The sequence below is a fragment of the Pyxicephalus adspersus genome, chromosome 1 (genome assembly GCF_032062135.1).
Source record: "Pyxicephalus adspersus chromosome 1, UCB_Pads_2.0, whole genome shotgun sequence".
NCBI lineage: Eukaryota > Metazoa > Chordata > Amphibia > Anura > Pyxicephalidae > Pyxicephalus > Pyxicephalus adspersus.
In genome coordinates this window covers 167232914-167244321 of record NC_092858.1, presented here as the reverse complement: position 1 = coordinate 167244321, position 11408 = coordinate 167232914, and the positions used below count along the sequence as shown (strand labels likewise).

Below are 11408 nucleotides of genomic sequence, written 5' to 3'. Positions count from 1 at the left end.
AAAAAACTATCTTATATATAATACATTGGAATTGACTACAAACACAAAATTGTATAATATGTGCAATCTAAGAATGGCCAAAACAAAAAAATGCTCTAGGATTCAAGTGGTTAAAGATGAGATAACTAGTATCTGGTAAAGCCAAGAGACAGATCATTATAATGGGTGTCAATCCTTTGTAACACCTTTTTCTTAGAACAGCCAAACCAATTTAGAAAGGGAGTGCTAGTTGTGGTTTCCAGATAATATTACATTCCACTTTCACATTGCAGGTAGGAGAAGGAAATAAAAACCCAAAGGATAATCCCCAACCTCGATTGTAACGAGTTTTTATTAGTGACCTACACAAGGATCCCACCAATGCTCGGTCCATGGGCTGTCATTTCTATGACGTCTGGAGAATATTAGAACACAATGTTATGTTCTATTTTGTGGCTTTGGAAATAAGGATTCATTAAACTGAAGTGGCATATGAAATAAAATCCTTAATGATTCATTTAGACTAAAATGTATACCTGGGGTGCAGGCAAATCTGTTATAGAACAATTTTATTTAAATGGCATTCCAGTTTATTTCCTTGTATGTAAAATGGTCAGCCACCCACCACGAACCCAGAAGAAGGTCATGTACCTAAAGCAATCAGTGGAATGGATTTTTGGCTAAGACCAGGTAAAGAGTTCAAATGGCGGACGTAATCCAAGTGCTGGATTATCTATTTGTAAAGACGTACATGCTTGTATTATCCGACTATAAATGCCTAGGCAGACAGGCGTGACACCAGATTATTTTATGGCAATTGATTTCAATAGAGGTTATGCACAAATTAAAGTTTAAAGCAAACCTGTACTTGGCCACCAAATTTAAGAGGTTCACCTAATATAGGGTCCATTTTGTGTTCCAATACTTGTGCACCCACAACACCCCTTTTCTTTAATTAATTATTGGGGCTCCTATGGGCAACCAGGAAAGTGGGTAAAACCAAGAAGGCACAATGAATCGCTGGCAGGAGATAAAACTCAGATTAACATCAACTGGCTATAAAAGCTTCAAGAAAAGGAAGAAGACTGATACAAATGTAAATAAGCATTTTCTCATTCCAAAGGGCAGTTTTCACTGCAAACACAAAGGTCAATGCAAGGTTAAAGTTCAGAAAAACTGCTCAGCTTTAAGTTAATAAAGTTTAAACAAGCAAAATGTGATATCACTACAGGTCTGTTTATGGTTGTCAGGTTATCAGGGATAATGGCTGAATGTTATTTGCAGACCAGAGGAATGACACTTATTAGCTAAGCCTATCATCTAGCTGGTTATTTCCTGAGCCAGCCGGTAAATATAGAACTTTTCATTAACTATAGGAAAGCGAGTTATTTCTGCTGGAAATTTGGCAAATTTAGGATCACCCTATTGAATAAATGCATTCTGATTTATGGATGTTTAGCGTGCCTGGATGGTAAATGTGCACCTCCTAATAATTAAATATAATATTAGGCTGTATAATAAATACTACGGCATTGTAATGCAAATTTTAAGATTATCGTTTAAATATACAGCCAAATTTGACCTTTTTTGACCTTTTTAACATGGAGCATCCCTTGAAATAACTTTCAGGTCTTTAGGGAGCCCCTACTAAATTTTATTATACCCACAGCTCACAGTACATAAGTGTGGGGGTCAATGGGAAGAAACCCTCACAACCGTAGCTCATAGCCAAAATAATAACCGCTGTCAATGGAAACTGACGCGAGCAGTCCAAATTGCACATGGTTCAAGGAACCACTAGCAACCTCTGGAGTACCCCTATAGTTCCACTGAACCCTGGCTGAGAAACACTGGCCAAATGCATGTTTAAAATGCACATGTCTACATCCTAATGTCTACATCCAGCGTAGTAATCCAAAAAAATTCTTGTTACAATATAATCTTGTTAAGTACCTATCCCAGCCTGTGTGGAACTTAACATTTTAACAGGTAGGTTATTATTGTAGAAAGGGTCCGGCAATCCCTCCTACCTGCCTGATCACCAATAACAACAATCCCAGCTTCTCCCATCTGTGCCAGGAATGAATGTTACGGTATACCAGCACAGCCAATCAAGATGACCAATGGGAAATAACGAACAAGTAAGATGGCGGCGCCCTGCAAGGGAACAGGGACAGGTGAGTAACACGGGTTTAGTTCCACTTTAAAAAGAAGTGCAAGGAAGTATTTTCCCACTACCTTTGCATGTCTTCACAAAAATATATTTGTGTCTATTATTTAATCTAAAAAACAATGCTCAATTTAGGCAAACCTTCTAATCTAAGGGTGGTTTAGAAATGGGTGCAGAGCAAACAAATAAAGTCGTTAGCTTCACACAAATTGCATGTTTTCATCAATCCTACACGTGCTGTTCAAGTTTTGGTGTTTAAGTGTATCGGGATTTCTACATGATGAGGTTACAGAATGAGCTTTTATGTGTAAGGTAACTGCAGTCTTGTGACCATGTTAAATGGTTGTTAATTCGAGTGACTCACATTGAATATGTATGAGTTGGGGCCCGGGGCAATATAAGGAAAGAACATTGTTTTTCAACCACATACTTACATGACTCTCATAATAATGTGCTAAAGGTAAACATGTAGGGGAATTAAACAGCAATTCTAATAGAAGAGTAAAACCAGTCCGTAAGCCACCAATTGTAACCAATGCACAAAAGGCAGAAAGTTCACTCAATTCAAATTAATACAAATGTTCTAAATGTGCACAAAGCCATTTCCAGGAAGACTTATTTTGATGGAGCTGAACAGAGCGTTAACCTCAACTTTACTAAACACCTTTGTTATGATTTGGATTGCTAAAGCTCAGTTAGGTCTTCTTCTCCAACAATGTTCCTCTACTAGGGTTCTATGAAACCCCAGGGTTCCTCCCGAAATTGCTGGGGTTTCTTCAACAATGAGCAATTTGTGACTCTCGGGACAGTTTAATGGTTTAATGATCATTCATCATCTGTAAGAGTGAATTTTTTCCTAATAGCCAGCAATGTAAAACGAATTCTTCCCACTGATCTCCAAGCTAATATAATGTGAGCTGAGAATATAGTAATTAAAAAAGGGTTCCCTGAAGACCTAAAAGTTATTTTAAAAGTTCCCCCATGCAAAAAGGAATGGGAAACACTGTTCCCCAACATCAGTACCAATACTTGCAAATGGTATTTTGACTAAGTGGGCACAAATTCCAACAAATACACTCTAAAATGGTATATAAAGCTCCCAGAATAGCTAAAGTCGATATAGCTACAAATTGGGCAACTTCATTGTGCTCATTTGGGGATTTAGGAATGGGATATCCAAGAAACTTGAATAACTGTGTCAGGTGTCCAAAATATTTCAAGACTTCTGCAGCTTTAAAAAAATAAAGTCCTATGCTAAATAATTGTGGTGAAATGTGCAAAAACTAACATTTGCCTCCATATGCAAAATAATCCATCTGGCAGTAACCCATGTTCTTTGTCAACCTTTTTGGTAAATAGATAACCTTTTGTAACTAAAACCCAACCAGGCTTGTCAGCATGTTAATACAGACCTGCCAAACATCTACCTGGTGTTTTCAATATGCAAAACAAACTTGTGATTGCTTATAACTAGTGACTGATCCTCTTTTCAAATGTATTTATGAATATTTTTTTTCCTTTTGGAGGTGGAGAATGGCTAGAACTGCATTAGCAATTTATTGCGATCTCTTGTTTTCGATTAGGGACCTGTTTAAGAGCACCTTCGCTTACAATATGTCTATTTTCCATAAAAGGCTGGTGCTCTCAAGTTCCCTTCAACTTTCTAGGTAGGAGAGAAAAGGATAAGAGAAGCATTTCTGCTTTTTAATAGCAGCTGTATATCTAGAGGTTGGCCAGATGGCACCAGGCTTGGAGGGAAGGCATCAGAGTTGCCATCAAGGGGGTGCAACAAATATCATGTCTGAAGAACTTGGCAATGTATGGGACCTGCCTGCAATGTCCATAAGCTCACTGAGCCTGTCTGTAAATCCAATGCCTTTCCTTTCTTCTGAACCTTCTCACTTGAAACCATTTTCACAAGTGCTTGGATTCCTTGGATGTGTTCTTATAATGTAGAAGATGATTCTGTAGTTTTTTCTTTCTGATGAAGCAGCTTGGAAAGCTGTGAAAAGTCTTCAACATTTCAAGAACAAGTCCAGTTAAATGTGATCAATTACTATTATATCTTTCCAAGCAGTTCTTTTTTCTGGGGGACACCAATAATAGTAACACTAATAGTATGAGTATAATAAAGTTTGAAACATAAAATCATGTGAAACTAATAAATAAAAAAAATACATTTAATAATAAAATAATAAACTTTGACATGATTTTGTGCTTCAAACTTTATTAAACTCAAACTATTATATTACACTGTAAAATTAACTTTCATTAAAAACAATGTACTGCTTTTAGACATATAAATCCAGTGTATTGAAATTCGTGCCACGCACAGCAACGGTCACATGAACTGATGTCACTGGGCTCTCCCGGGGAACTTCAGCGCACTCGCCAGGGGACAGATTTAAGGAAGAAGGTGCAGCCAGAGGATGGCAGGACACTGGGGGACGCTGGAGGACGCTGATAGGACCAGGTAAGTTTTTATTTATTACTTTTTAGCTACCAGGAGTGTGGCTAAGGGTTACCGCTTTCAGCTGTTTTTTTTTTTTTTTACCCCGAGCCACACTTGAGGTTACCACTCAAGAAGTTAAAGAAAGGATTTACAGTATATCATGCTGTGTAGAATTGGGCTGCACTGCAAGGGTAATTTTTTCCCACAGTTCAGCATTAAATATAAAATGTTGGTGACAGATATACTCTGTAATCATGTTATGAACACATGATGTAACAAAGCTTTACACAGTAGTGTTGACATAAACTAGACATGGCATTTAAGTGAAAGGTTACAGATGTGTGAATAAGCGAGCAAGCAGCTGAGTTCAGTGTAAACAGTGATTATAACCTCACATGGAATACTGGTCACCAATACTGACTGTCTGAGACTGCAGTCTTTTCTACATCACTGATCGCATATAGAAAAGTTGTGTACTATTTTGGGAAGTAAGCAATGAGAGAAACAAGTATGCAACCAGCTGACCTCCCCTTTTGAAAAAAAAATAAACAAATGCTATCTGGTTGACCATCATACCTAACTACAGACTTCCGATGGGAGTTTCAGCCTCAGGAAAACCAAACACAGGGATAAGCTTGAGTATCAGGATGGTATTGAAAAAGATTGCTTGGGGTTATAGCTAGCCATTTGCATGTGCACATGTCTTTGCGAGTATGCAGTGCACATGTGCAGTCATGCAGGTGTGCATGCTAAATTCCAGAGTTGAAAAAAATAATAGAGGATCAGGGCTGACCTAAAAATTGTTGGATCATCTTTAGCTTATTTTAGCTAATACTATGCAGGGCAAAGTAAAAGGTTCATCTTTAATGTCTACTTTCCTAGCAGCACATCCTCACCTATCACTGGCACCTAACTCTTTCAGGTAAGGAGGAACATTATCAAAGATCTCCCAAGGCTGGAGCAGATAGACTATCATGGGTGAACCTAGGTGAGCCAGCAAACCTAGAATAGATTTCTTTAAATCATGTGCTAATATTTGAAAAATGTTTTCAATATTGGACCCAATCTGTTCCAGGTTTGCTGGATGACCTAGGTTCCCTCATGACAGTCTATCCTCTCCAGTCTTGGAAAGCTTTAATAAATCAGGCCCCATCTCCCAGCACTGGTGATTGGTAATTTGTCCTGCACTTGAGGGCAGGAAGAGGGTCCCAAGCCCAATGGAAGCTCCACATAGAAAGCCTTGGAGAAAGAATGTATGTCTACTGGAAAGGTAGGCTTTGAGGAGAACATATTGCCTTATGCTACGTGGGCAAGGTACAGGATTGCTTTAAGGAAATAATAGTAGCAAAGAGTACATTCCCAACTAGTAAAAAGAAGAAGTATTCAATATATGCAATATGTTATATGCAATCTTTGGCTTTTGTAGCAACAGTCAAGCTTAGCCCCTTCCCACTCACTTGCTTAGCCACCCTGTTGGTTCTTATGATGAAGGGACTTTCCTTCCAATGAATGTGGGGCAAATCCTAATTTTTTAGGATATGTAAAAGTAACCTTAACTACCTGTATCTTTAGATCTGTTCATCATGACAGATGACCTCTGCTTCTGTCTTTTAAATCTAATTTGCTCGGATTGAATTGCCCAGTTTTGTAACAGTTTAACACTCACATTCATTCTTCAGGCTACTTTGCATTTTTTTTTTCTGTTTGCAGTGCATTCCTCAGAATTTATCAAGGTCATTCACCAGGTTTATTTACGTGCGTGGTAACTTTTGAAACCGAGCAGTTGAGCAATAGAAGTGATGTTATTGCTATCTGAAGAAGGTCTGGGTTGTTAAACTAAAAACACATTGTGCGTTGTAAAGTGTAACTGGTACAATATTACATTAACCAATTTGATTGGGTTGTAACTAGTTAACCTTACAAGGTCTTGTTGAATGCCCTTCTGTTTTTCTTTGCCTGGCAAGGTCTTGACATAACGCCCTTCTGTTCTCCTTTGTAAGGTTGAACTTGGTGGCCATATGTCTAACTCCTTACGTAACTGTGTAACCATGTCTTGGAATGATTATCTGAAAATTCCACGGACCAGGATGATATTAAACCCGAAAAGCATTAATTTCTCTAATCTGCAGCCTTACGTAACTTGTTATTGATTTACTGTAATGAGCTGGACAAATGTGTTGCCCTTTGAAAAATGATGTCAGGTTCAGCTTTCCTTTTTACCATCCTCTCCTGTACTTTGGATGTTGTCAATGATGGCAAATGACCGGTTCTGAAATGTTATTATTCAAGGTAGAATTTCAGACAAAACACCCTATTAAATATATTTATATTCCCAAAACATTAAATGTACTAATTAATTCAATTAGGTCATGCAGAACTCTAGGAATAGAGCTTTTTTTTACATTTTGGATATATAAATAAAGAAGAGGCTTAACCAGGCACACATGACAAATTCATAGTGGTATAGATTGCCTTTCTGCACCGACCCCCTCATGTCCACAGCTATCTAGATGTGATTCCGGATTCCTGGACATTTTTCGGCTGCAGGCGCTTTGCACCCCCCGAGTACAAATACAAGTGAGAACACTTCCTTCTCACCCCCTCGCCTTTATCCTGCCTTAATAGCCCCCTCATCTACCCACAGATTCCCCTTGCCCCATCTCCACATCCCTCCCCCCGACTTGCGGTTAGTATTGTTATATTATAGTATCTTGTTAGTATGCATTGTAACTTTCCTGTTGTTCATATTTTAGCAATACTCCCACTTATTGATTTCTGTATCCCTTATCCCCAATATTCTTCTAATAAAATTATTGTTAAAGAAACTGCAACTTTGGTTGATGGTGAGAGCCGTGTCAGGGGTAGTACTGCCCTAAACAACCAAAAAAGAATGGTGAAGCCATGGCGACATTGCAACTGGCCGCTTGCCACCATACACAGTGGTCCCATTGGCTAGTGAATGTTACGGAGGGTTTACTCCAATGGGAAGTAGAAGATGCATAGCCTGTAGGGTTGCAACATGGCTGGTATTGGCCTTGTTATCCATGAAAATTGACCTTGTTGCCCATGCTATCTATACGAAAAAATGAATTTTTCACCAAGAAAGATGGCAACCCCAGGTGTAGATGTCAACCAAAACCTTCTCTTTTTGGAATCACTTGAAAATGAAACAAAACTACCCCTGATCTTCTAAATATTAGAAGAATGTTTCTGAACCTGTACTATGTGAGTGTAAAAGTGAGAGTAATATGTGGGCTTCAGTTTCCTACTACTTGCTTGCCTTGCTGTCATGCTGATCCACAGATTTTAGCACTTTGAGTCATTGGCTTGGAACAATTATGCACTTCATTAGTTATGATTTCAATGCTGTGTACTCATTCCAGGTCAATGACATAGAAAGTACAGAGGTAAAAAGCAAGCAAATAGCAATTTCAGGGAGAGGTCACCAATTGCAACTTATATATATAACCTGCACAGGTTTCCTCTGCTAGTGAATCTGACCAGCCAAACATTAAAGGAAGAGTGAGACGAGGACAGTTGCACCATGAATCATTGCTTTTTCTATTTTTGAGAACCAAGGGGTAGTTGAGGGGGCAGAGCTGAAACCTACCAAGCAATTGCAACCCTAGAAAACCATATTTGCACACTTTAACCACAATTCAACCAAAACAGATATTTCCATTTAGCTTCTCTCCATGGAGACTAGGAAAGCTACAAGAGGGACACATTTGCCATTGCATTGTCTGGAGTGATGAACACTGCAGCAGCCATGCAGAAATTCCCCCAAGGCCCCAAAAATGTGATTCCTATATGAAGTGGCCTTTATAGCTGCTTAAACATCCAAATCTATTTGGTTTCTCTATTATCTTTCCTTGAATAAAGCTTTTCATTATTTGAACATAAATAAAAATTAAAAACCATTCAAAAAAATAAACAGGGTTTTGTCGCCTCGTTAGAGCTGAATTGCCTCATTTCTGCGGATCAAACCACTCACAAATGATCTTCTTGAATATTAATGTGTCGCCAGCTTATGAAACGAGTGCCGCTTTGTTCCATGAAAAGAGGTCGTTTATGCCATATTTGTTCAGCAGAACTCAAACAAATCGATCTAAATGAACCCAGCCGTTGGGGATATTAAACATCTGTGCTAATAGTTTGTGGAGTTCGGTTACAAAAATAAGAAAATTAGTTAAACTGGAAAAAATAATATTCTCTGTAAATCTGACCGATTCAGCAGGAAAAAATGACCCAGTTTTTTTTGTTCATGTTGCTTTTTTTTAAAGTAGTTCAATTAGCCTTTTCACTCTGAAATGGAAAGTATCATCAAAGATTACAGTAATAGTTCATTATAGGTTATGTGTTGGCAGGCTTTGGGTTTGTGTTGATGTAATTAGTTTGAGATCATTCTGAAGTCATTGACCGGTACATGTGACCTGCTTATAACCTGAAACTGACCTGCTTCAAAGAGGTTTTACTTTACTGTAGGCTTTGTGAAAAAGCTAAAAAAAGTTAGCCAACACAGGCCATAACAATGTCCTTTTATCATCACTACTTTTTGATTGCCCTAGGCACAAAAGTATGATACCCACCTTAATAAATAAGAGCCTAACAAAAAAAGTCTCATATTTGGTCCCTTTAGGTATAGTAAATTTATCATTACAATGTTTGGCTTCATCCGTAATGTTTTAAAAAATTTGTTGATCTTGCCAATTGAAAACCATTTAGCTGATAATTTTCTGTACTTTCTGCATGATTGAGCAAAACTGTGAGATATGGTGGTGAAGATACATACCACCTTGGGTTCTAAACTCCCCTTCATTTTAAAGAATGTGTTTCACTTATAACTATATAACAATAAAACAATATATTCAGATGGAGATGACCTTTAAACAGCCCAGCTATATGGGATAACCACATCAGACCCATGAGACCTTGTTCCTCCTTATACACAGATATATGTATAGATAGGATATGGATTTATCACATTCACAGTCAATCTCCTTACGTACAGTGTCATATCTCACTTTCATCTGAGATTACAGGACCCTTCATATCGGTATCATGATAAAGAACTGATGATGTAACTTTCCATAGAATAGATGCACATATTTCTGTGATAAGTCAGAAATTCAGGAGAGTCATTGCAGAGAACAATGACCCTAATTTACCAAGTTGCAAAAGTATTTAGGGTGCCTTAAAATATGTTTCTAGGTCCCTTGGGTTGGGATAAAAAAAATGACATAGGAGCACCCAGGAGCCACTTTACCTACTGGAGACCTGTGTCACTCTACATGAGCATGGCTGGGTCAGCAACAATCCCACTGGTGGAATACAAGCTTGCCATGCTATACCAATGCAGGGTGTGTGTCCCATTTAGGAAGCCAGGATACAAAATGACCCCAATACATGGATGTGTGACTTCATCAAAGGAACTGGCAGGATCACTGGGAACATTTTTGGTAGGTATAGAGAAAAAATGGAAAGAAAAGACGGGGCTTTTGGCCTTGGTTTCAAACAAAGAATTATGTATTTGTAATAATATTCATACATAGGAAATACCAGCAAAAAAGTATTTACCTTGCCCATTAAACATCATGGGCAAGGGTTACCCTTACTATACATGGATGTGCTAGTCTTATTAACCCCACGCTTTTCGCTACTTTTTAGGTAAGTGAAAGGATTTAATGCCATGGACAAAAAAAGTTGACCCAAGATTTAAAATTGAATTTACATGATCTGAAGATAATTCAGATGATGTTGCATGTGTTGTTTCATGTCCCATGATTTTTAACGGTGCCATCAAAGCACCATAATGCAGGTCTATACGCAACTGCACTTTCATATATCACAACACACAGAGATGGTTCACATCACAGCCTTTCAAAGGTCATGATGTAGCCAATTGGTAAACCAAAGAAGCTTAATCCTTGTAAAGCATATTCATGAGGTCTACTGAAAAATTATTGATAGCAAGTTGGGGGAAGAATTGGGACTTCATGAGGTTTAAATCTTTTTAAACTAAATCCATATCTCTCCTGGACAAGACAAAGTAACCAGTTTTCTTAAAGGCTGGCTTAATAAGGGATTATACTTACCTTTAACAGGATCCTCCATCCTCTTGATCTGTCGCGACAACCACCAAAACTTGTTATAGAAGTTTCCACATTCATTTAGCTAAAGCTTTCTCAGGCCTATAGCACTTCCCTATCCCAAAGATATAATGTTTGGACCTCATGACTAGGACTCAGGTGGGTTTCCCGATACTTGGCAGTACTTGTAAAAACTGCTGCAATGGTGTTATGGGAGAACATTAAACCATGCAATGGTGCTAACAAGCAAAACTGCAATTCTAATCGTACCCAGATTCATGGGGGGAACATTAGACAACAATGCTTTCTAATAATACACTCACAGTGCAAAAAGTGCCGTCGGATATTTAATGTAAAACAATATATAATTTGGACCTAAAAGAAACCCCTATGACTGTAACTGAATTCCCCTGGTGTAAATCAAATTCCTGATCACTTTCTTGATATAATAATTATTATGCCCCAGTGTGACCATTCTAGCATTTCTATTATATATTTCATTTTGTCACTTATTTCAGACAATTAGACTTCAGTCAAAGCAGCCTAAATAACATTTTTGATTGGCTGCTGTGAGTCTTCGCACTTTGCACAGCTCTGCTCTGTGCACTGACCTATTATAAGAAATACTTTGTGTTATAATCACAGCTGTTTCTGCTGAGTTCATTCTCAGGCTGCCTCTGTGAACACTTTGACAGTACAGGGAAGTTTTAAGGTCTTA

General features: G+C 38.1%; 1 protein-coding gene across 5 annotated transcripts in view; it reads right to left on the bottom strand.

Annotated features, from left to right (window-relative positions):
* KCNJ15 (potassium inwardly rectifying channel subfamily J member 15) overlaps positions 1 to 11408 on the bottom strand; it is a 43573-nt gene that overhangs the window by 15386 nt on the left and 16779 nt on the right. The window lies entirely within an intron of this gene.